The sequence below is a fragment of the Ceratotherium simum genome, chromosome 17 (assembly GCF_057802395.1).
Source record: "Ceratotherium simum simum isolate JZ-2026a chromosome 17, ASM5780239v1, whole genome shotgun sequence".
Classification (NCBI taxonomy): Eukaryota; Metazoa; Chordata; class Mammalia; order Perissodactyla; family Rhinocerotidae; genus Ceratotherium; species Ceratotherium simum.
Genome location: NC_141916.1, coordinates 35105856 through 35114307, shown reverse-complemented (window position 1 = coordinate 35114307; position 8452 = coordinate 35105856). Strand labels below are relative to the sequence as shown.

At 41.3% G+C, this 8452-nt stretch overlaps 1 protein-coding gene across 4 annotated transcripts in view; it reads left to right on the top strand.

Annotated features, from left to right (window-relative positions):
- The first annotated feature begins 546 nt into the window (after nt 1-546).
- STK38L (serine/threonine kinase 38 like) overlaps nt 547-8452 on the top strand; it is a 78682-nt gene continuing 70776 nt past the window's right edge. For 3 of the 4 annotated variants that reach the window (XM_004435473.3, XM_087442649.1, XM_087442650.1), the window contains exons 1-2: nt 557-620; nt 5869-5944. The gene's annotated coding sequence lies outside the window, so the exon portion shown is untranslated. Of the gene's footprint in view, nt 621-5868; nt 5945-8452 lie in introns of all 4 variants that reach the window. The other variant, XM_004435474.3, reaches the window with a different exon arrangement.

Here is an 8452-nt window from a genome sequence, read left to right as displayed (position 1 = left end):
AGTGGCTTCTAGATCCCACAGCTACTGACCAAACAACTTGGTCAGCCAATCTATCCTTGTTGACCACATTTTCCTAATCTACAAAACGTGTGGATTCGTAGAGATTATCTCTAAGCCCCTTTCCGTTTCTAACATTCTTTGCGTTACATTATGAAGCACTGAGAGATACTGTGACGACGTTAGGACACGTGACTAATATGGCAACACACTAGGTCACTCTCAAGAAAGGCTTGAAGCAGATTTGAGTAGAGAAGAGGGAGGTGAGGTAAGGCTGATGAGGGAGGAAGCAGCCCACTGTTCAGCCAACTCCTCCAGGGCCAGTCAGGAATCCACCAGTCTGAGACAAGGAGCGCAGGGGTGCCGGCGTTGACGACAAAACGCTACTTCCGGCTATAGTGCGTATGACGTCAGGGCCGAGTCGCACCGGCCCAGCCACCGAGAAGCCGAGCAGGGAGGGCTCGCGAGAGTTCAGGGGGTCCGCCCCGAGATTCCGGTGCGGCCGCGGGTCCCACCTCCCGGGGGCGGGGCGAGGGCGGAGCGGGCAGTGGGGAGCGGACGGGCGCCGGGCCGGCTGCGGTCGGTGCGAAGGCTGAGCCGGCCGCGGGCGCGACCGGAGGCAGGTGAGTGCGCGGATGCGACGCTCGGCGGCTGCGCCTGGGGGGCCCGGCTCGCCGCGTCAGCCCTAACTCTGCGAGCAGGAGCGGGAGGAGATCTTATGTGTCTTTGGGTGTCCAGGGAAAGCCGGGCTAATTTCGGGGCTGGAAACGTCTCCGGTGAAGCTCCGGCGACGGCCTTGGCCCTCTTGTTCCCCGGGGTGCTACTGGCCCCGTGTGTCCGGAGAAGTAGCCTCGAGCCCGGGGAGGAATCTTTGTCCTTCCCTGCGCCTTTCTCCTTCCACTCCTCGGCTCGCGAGCACCTCGCTCGCGGTCCTTGCCTGGGCTTCATAAACAATAACAAACGTCGCGGAGCCTCTCCTGGTAACCTCTGCTCTCCGGTCCCCTGCCCTCCAGCCCATGTCACCGAGAGGAAGGATTCTAGGCATGGCTCTTGAATTGTGGGGGCTGTTTGCGTACCATTCCTAAAAACTGATGCGTCAGATTGCTAAACATTTCTCAGATAGAGTAAAGCTGCCCAGCTCCCAGAAGCCACGGAGTGTTCAAAACTGGTCTCAAAATCTGTCCCTACCGCTGGAACCGTAGACCCTGCTTTTCAACATCATTTTCTCCCACTCCCTTTTTTCACCTTTGCTATCGGGGACAAACGAGTGGTTGTTTGGTATGGGAATAGGAAAGGTTGTACCCGATTGAGTCATTTCACCTTTAAAAAGTTGCCAGGTTGACAGCAGAGGAACAAACTTTATTTTCAAAAGCAGTGGCCTTCCGTTTACTGATGCTACTTTTGTTTCGTGGGATCGCTTTTTGGGTTGTAAGTTTGGAGGAAAGATATAAAAAGAAATAGGGGAGGCGGGTGCGGGGAGAGCTGGTGGTGTTGGAAGTGATGGCTTGTCCAAAAAGTGTGATGGCTGTTGTTCCTCACTTGATAAAATGCAGAACCAACGCTCTTGTCTATTTCACATAACTTGTGGTAAGTTTTGATAGAAGCCAATTGCTCGGAAAAGGCCTGAGTATTAGCTTTATTACTGCTAAAATGTGAGGAAACAACTTTTAAGTGTTTTAATTTATATCTCCTGGTCGTAGATGGGAATGAAACCTTGTCTTTTAGGGGGTGGGATGGGGGTAGGGGCTTAAACTTGCCAAGTCTCCCTACTGTAAGCCAGGGTCTATTGTTGTTTAAGCCCAATTTTGCTTACCCAGTGCAGGTTTTTGAAATTTCTTTGTCTCAGTCATATATGTATATAAGATACTGGAAACCTCTTTGTGTTTGATTGGCCTTTCTTTGTAAGCCTCAGGATATATAAAACAATTAAGTTTAGTATACTCTACTCAGTAGCTGAGAGGTATTGTATGTGAATTAGCCACTTTTATGGCTATTTAAGGGGAGAGAAATTAGTCCAAAATATGGTATTATGATGACATTTGTTCATTGCATAGGTTCATCTGAGTACTTTTATGTGAAAAATCTTGATCTCAAAAGAAGTACAATGGATTAAAAACAATTTGGTTTGATTTGGCTTAGCTTTGTGTTCTCCTCCTTGTTAAGATGGCTGATAATGTTTCCCATTTGGTTGGGATGTGTTTAGCATGAGAAACAAACTGGGTGTAGTTTTGTACTCTTGAAAGGCCCTGCCACTGGGGAATGAAAAACTTAGAAAAACCACATTAAATGGGTGCAATTCTTTGTTAGCCTTTTGTTTTTGAGTTTGTTTTAAAATCAAAGAATAGAGACTAGGAGTATTTATGCAAATAATTAAATGTCCTCAGTTTACATGCTGAAAAGTTAATATCAAAAGGTAGGACACTATAAAAACAAAGGAAAAATTGTACTCGGTAGAAAGTGGTAACAAAGCAATGGACTCACTTCGGCCATTTGTATCCAGAAAAGTTCTGTTCTCGCAAAGGGCAACATCATTGTGTTAGCGAAGTTGGATAACACGTTAGCAAGTGCTTTCCTAGTGATCTGGGATAAGTTGGAGGCTTTTGTGTGTGTTGGGGGCACTTTTTTAAGAGGGAAAAGAGGGCACAAATCAAAGGCAGGAACATATGCATCTCATTGTAATACTAAAATGATTTTATTTTACGTAAATAGTGTAGGGTGAATCGAGCAAGCATATTGTCTTCTAGCGTCCCCAGGATTAACGTTAAAATCAGCAGATGGACAAGTTATGATTAGGTTAGACTTGACATATGCAGAAATTATGCTACTGTATAATATTAAAAGCACCATGAGCTTTTTGAATGAGATAATGAAAGTAGGCTTTCAAAGCATAGGAAATTTAAAAAAATAAATTAATTAAAAGAGATGTCCTGGGTCAGTAGTTTAAAAATATTGGGTGAATCTTTCTTTCCTCCTCCCCTCCCAAAAACATTTTTTTTGTTTAAGTCTTAAGAGAGTATTTATCGAGGTATGGCTAGTACTTAAGTGTACTGGTTACATAGAGCTCCTGTCTCCAGGTAAAGGTTTGCTAATTGTCATGGTGTTATTGTTCAGAGCCTTTAGAGAGAGGGAATGAAGGGCAGCAATGAACAGTATTTGCTACCTGGTACACGCAGATGAGCTGTGGGTCTCTGTCTTCAAGGAGGTATAATCTAATGGGAGGGAAGTGTACTCAAATAACTATAATACATGATGCATTTTGTGGAGAAGCCAGGAGGGAGGGATTAAATTCTAGACAATTAAGGAAGGCTTTGAGTCAGGAAAGGCATTTGTGTAGATGATTTGGATGATCTAGTCAAATCATAATCATAATAAGCAAACACTTTATATAATGCTGCTTGCTGCTAAACTCTTATGTTTACTAATTTACCTGGGTTTAATCCTTACAACAACCTTACAGAGTAGGTATTTTATTATTCCCATTTTGCAGACAGGGTAACTGAGGTACCAAGGTCAGATAACTAGCAAATGGTAGAGCAGGGATTCCGACTTAGGCATTCTGGCTTATACCTGTATCCCTGTGTCTCACAGTATCCTTAGTTTTCTCTCCTATTCTTGATGAGACCTTTCTCAGGTCTGTAGTTTCAGAGAATTGATTTGGGAAAATACATTCCTCCAGCACCTAAATTTAGGGATCAATTTTTTAGAAAGAGCTCCAAAATAATGAAAACCCAGATAAATAAGTTTTTTTTGGCATGTTAGATATTTAATCCATTTTTGGAAGTTGCTCTTGGTGCAAATTAAAGGTAACCATTGAGTAGCACTTTTGATAAATTTGACTTATTACCTAGTAGCATACCCAATAATGATTTAGAAATGATAAGTTATAACTGTATTAACTCCTTTGTCTAATGGGATGTTTGAATCACTGTATATTTGGCTTGCAATTTTTTAAAATTTGGCACTGGGTATTTTTTGGATTGAACTGTGAAGTTGGAATTTAGTTAATGATTGAATGTCAGTCTCAGCCCTTTTAGTTTTTATCTCCACAAGCAGCTAAATTTATAATGCCTGAATCAGGGTTTTGAATAGAGTGTTATACATATATAAAATGAGAGAAGTTCAATCACCATAGTTTATGTTAGGGCAACTTTGAAAGCTCTTTGGGATTGTGAAATAAAAGGTGCTGTAGAAATGCACTGTGCCTAGTATAGGCCTACTCAGTAAATGCTTCTTTGTTGAATGAATGGTCCAACTGATTTTATTTATGAAGTTTCAGGAATAATCACATTTGTTATTGATTAAGTATTGGGATCACAATAAACACAATTGAATTTCAAGGTTAGGAAAAAGAATATATCTAGGCATTGGTAGAGGTACTGTCTGTCACTAACTGTCTAGCAAGATGCAGAGCCTTCAGCTCCTTTGTCAGTGCCCTGATTGACCATACTCATAGTTTTAAGTAGAATGCCAGAGGCACAGTCTCTGTGAATTAATATAGTAAGTGTTCTCTCCTTGTCTGAGTGGGGTAGGTTCTAGAAAATCCCCACACTAGGATAAGTTATGGTTGATGAACTTAAAACCTGATGGGAAAAGTAGCAGAACTAAAGCCAGGATTTAAAGCTCATATACTTATATTATTACAATAAAACAAAAACAGCAAAATAAATTTTTAAAAAAGATTTTTTTTACGCATCTTAAATTAATAGTGATGGTATATTATTTCCATTTACACCCCCCCCCCCCATTGATGAAATTTTCAGGATCTTCAGCCGGTAATTTTTTTTTTTTTTTTTTGTGAGGGAGATCAGCCCTGAGCTAACATCCGATGCTGATCCTCCTCTTTTTTTCGCTGAGGAAGATTGGCCCTGGGCTAACATCTGTGCCTGTCTTCCTCTGCTTTATATGGGACGCCGCCACAGCATGGCTTGACATGTGGTCCGAACCTCTGCGCACCCGGGATCCGAACCTGTGAACCCCAGGCCACCGCAGTGGAGCTGGTGCACTTAACCGCTTGTGCCACCAGGCCGGCCCCCTTCAGCCTGTAATTTTATGGAGATGCTTATAAGTCAACTGTGCTTTGTTATAAAAAGTTACGTGTTCCTCTGAGGCAGGTAGCTTCCCTCTTAGATGATCTTGGCACAGGTGTTAGGGAAGACCTTAGCAGTTACAGGTCACATAGTGAGCTGACCCTTCACATTGATGTTGTATAAATTCAAAAAAGCCTCGAACTTGGCAATTTGTCTGTAGCTTGTGATAGTAGCACTTGTACTCTGCTCAACTTTTAAATTCTTAAACAAGCTCCTTGCCTTCCCCTGAATTAAAGCTAGACCAGTTGACAACTCATATTGATGTTGATTATCTGGCCACACATACAGAAGGTTTCCTGTTTTCCTTGTCTTCTGCTGATTCTTATTGATTGCGCAAGTATAGACTTTTCACATATTACAGTATGTAAGTCTCTGATCCCATATGCACAGGCAGCATCCATTGTTTTCTTACCTTTTACAATTATTTGCCATCTCTACATCTGATTCAGGAGGGGATTCCATTCTTCTTCCAAATTTTGGAACACTTTTACTGCTTTTGCAGTTACTGAATATGATGGAGTTTATAATGTTTAACACCTCAAAATCAACCACAAATACAACTTCCCCAGAATAAAGAACAAGATGGTAGAAACTTAACTGACTGTGCGTGATTGCTAATACCATCTATTTTTGGCGGGCAGAGTCGCTGTGCCTTGCTATAGAGCCTAGCTTTCATTCTGTCTATGAAAATTTAGAAAATTGAAAGTTTGGAGGCAGAGGAGCTTCTGTACACATCAGTAAGCACATTTTCTTTTTCTTTTGGTCCTGTTCTCCCTCCATACAGTCATTGCTATTCTGCTTTTATGAGTTGGTGATTTTGGCTACGGTTCTCTAGATTCTTCAGCAATCCTGGAGACACAGTGAGTAATTTGTACATTTAATACGAAAAATGCTTTGTGTAATCTATATTTCTCAAACTTTGTCTCCAAACAGTAATATATAGACTCAGCTCTCTGTATATCATCTTCCTCTCCGACGTGTCCTTGGCTCCTTTTTCTTCCTGAATGTCACCAATCGGTGTACAGGTCTAATAATAATTTTATCAACGACAGTAACCATGTACTTATCACTTACTTTGTACCAGATATAGTGCTAAGTACTTTACATAAATATTATCTCATTTAATCCCCACAGCAACCCTATGAGTTATTATCTCTACTTACAAATGAGGAAGCTGGAGCCTAGCGAGGTGAAGTGACCAGGCTCACACAGGTAGATAGTAATTGGTGGAGTTAGAAATTGATCCCCAAGATCCAGGTTTGCTTTCTCTTATATTGCTTTATTTTATTAAAATAACTTCTCATTTGCTATTTAATTTACCTCCTTCTAGTCCCACTTGAGTTTTCTTTCTGCCCTCTCCTGCCTCCCATTTTTAGGAGTTATTTACAGTTTTGCATGTCAAACATAAATTCTCTTGGGAAAATTATACAGAAATAATTCAGCTCTATTTAGATTTCCTGTAGAGGGGGACTTGCTCTTGGAGAGAGCTTATTGTAAGAATAATACTAGTAACACTTTATATGTATATTGTGCTTTAGAGTTTTATAAAACATTTTTATACATTTTCTTACTTAGCCCTCATAGCAGACTTCAACTCGGGTCTTTAGATTAAAAGCTGCTACAGACTGTTTGTTAAGGACTCTGCAAAATTAGTTGATGAGGCACAGTTCTTGCCCTCAGCAATTTTAATGCTGAAATAAGTGATGTAATCAGATGTTCTGACTTCATTCAAACCAATTAGGAGCAGATAAATATCATCATAGCATAGCGTTTTCTTAAAAGGTGTTATGTTTTTGAACTTTGAACTTCTTTGTTGGTCAAAATTGAGAAGTTAGAATTTTACTTCTGCATTTTAAATCATGAAATGTTTAGGGGCCGGCCCCGTGGCTTGGCGGTTAAGTGCGCGCGCTCCGCTGCTGGCAGCCTGGGTTCGGATCCCGGGCGCGCACCGACGCACCGCTTCTCCCACCATGCTGAGGCCGCATCCCACATACAGCAACTAGAAGGATGTGCAGCTATGACATACAACTGTCTACTGGGGCTTTGGGGGAATAAATAAATAAATACAATTTAAAAAAAAAAAAAATGTTTAAAGTCCTCAATTCTTGTGATTCAGGTGATTGATAGTTAAGTTGCTGTCTACCTCGTCCTGCACACAACTGTTGCATTTAACAAAAATAATTTTGATGAAGGAATGGGGTGGAGGGAGGACAGATATAATTTCAGCAGTGAAATTGAAGAATTGGGGATCCTAACAAGGGCTCGATGAGGTCTCTTGTAGTAGCACTGTCATAGGAAATAGGATGTGAACTTTGAAGAATGGATAAGTTGCAAGTATTCACCTCTGGAAAGTTGTATTATTTGAGAGATCAGAGAGCTTATTTAATGATCCATTTTTGAAATATTATCTTGTGCCAGTATCTTGTTTTATTAAATTTAGTTTTTACTAAGGTTTTTTGGGCATTTTTACTTAGTTGAGCATTTGCCCATTGACTTGCCCCCATTATGGAAACACCACACCATATTTGCCTTTCATAATTTTTCTGCATTTCTCAGCAGAGACTGGTTGTCTGGTTTATAGCATTAGAGAGTTGCCTTTTGTTGTGTTTTTACAATAGAGATCCATTTCATTTGGACACATCTTTCCAATCTGGTTGAGGATGTTCTCCATATGTCCACTATTATCTAGCCAAACAGAATAGAATTTTTCTATTTTTGTGGCTAGAGTGGAAAAATTTCAGTCTTGAATTGCATGTATTTGACCCACTGATATTCTTAATCCTGGCAAATCCTAGAGGAATCACAGATTCATGATGTTTTAGTGAGGTTAATCATCATCATTCAACATTTATCAACTATTTGCAGGGTGCCGTAATAGGTACCATGGCAAAATAGAGACGAGTAAAATGTCTTGTCCTTCTGTTTAGAAAGGTTCAATCCAGTAAGAGACATAATATATGGGTACAAATAACTAATTCAAACAGAAAGTGATAAGCAAGTAACAGGGCACTGCGGGAGCAGAGGAAGGAGAGGTTGCTTCTGTCTGGAGAGATTAGGAAGGCTTCCTATATAAAGTGAAATATGAATTGATCATTTAAGAATGAAGGACATAGGGCTGGCCTGGTGGCGTAGTGGTTAAGTGTGTGCACTCTGCTGCGGCAGCCCGGGGTTCACAGGTTTGGATCCCGGGCACGCATTGACGCACCGCTTGTCAAGCCATGCTGTGGCAGTGTCCCATATAAAGTAGAGGAAGATGGGCACGGATGTTAGCCCAGGGCCAATCTTACTCAGCAAAAAGAGGAGGATTGGCATCGGATGTTAGCTCAGGGCTAATCTTCCTCACAAAAAAAAGTGAAGGACATGCCAGG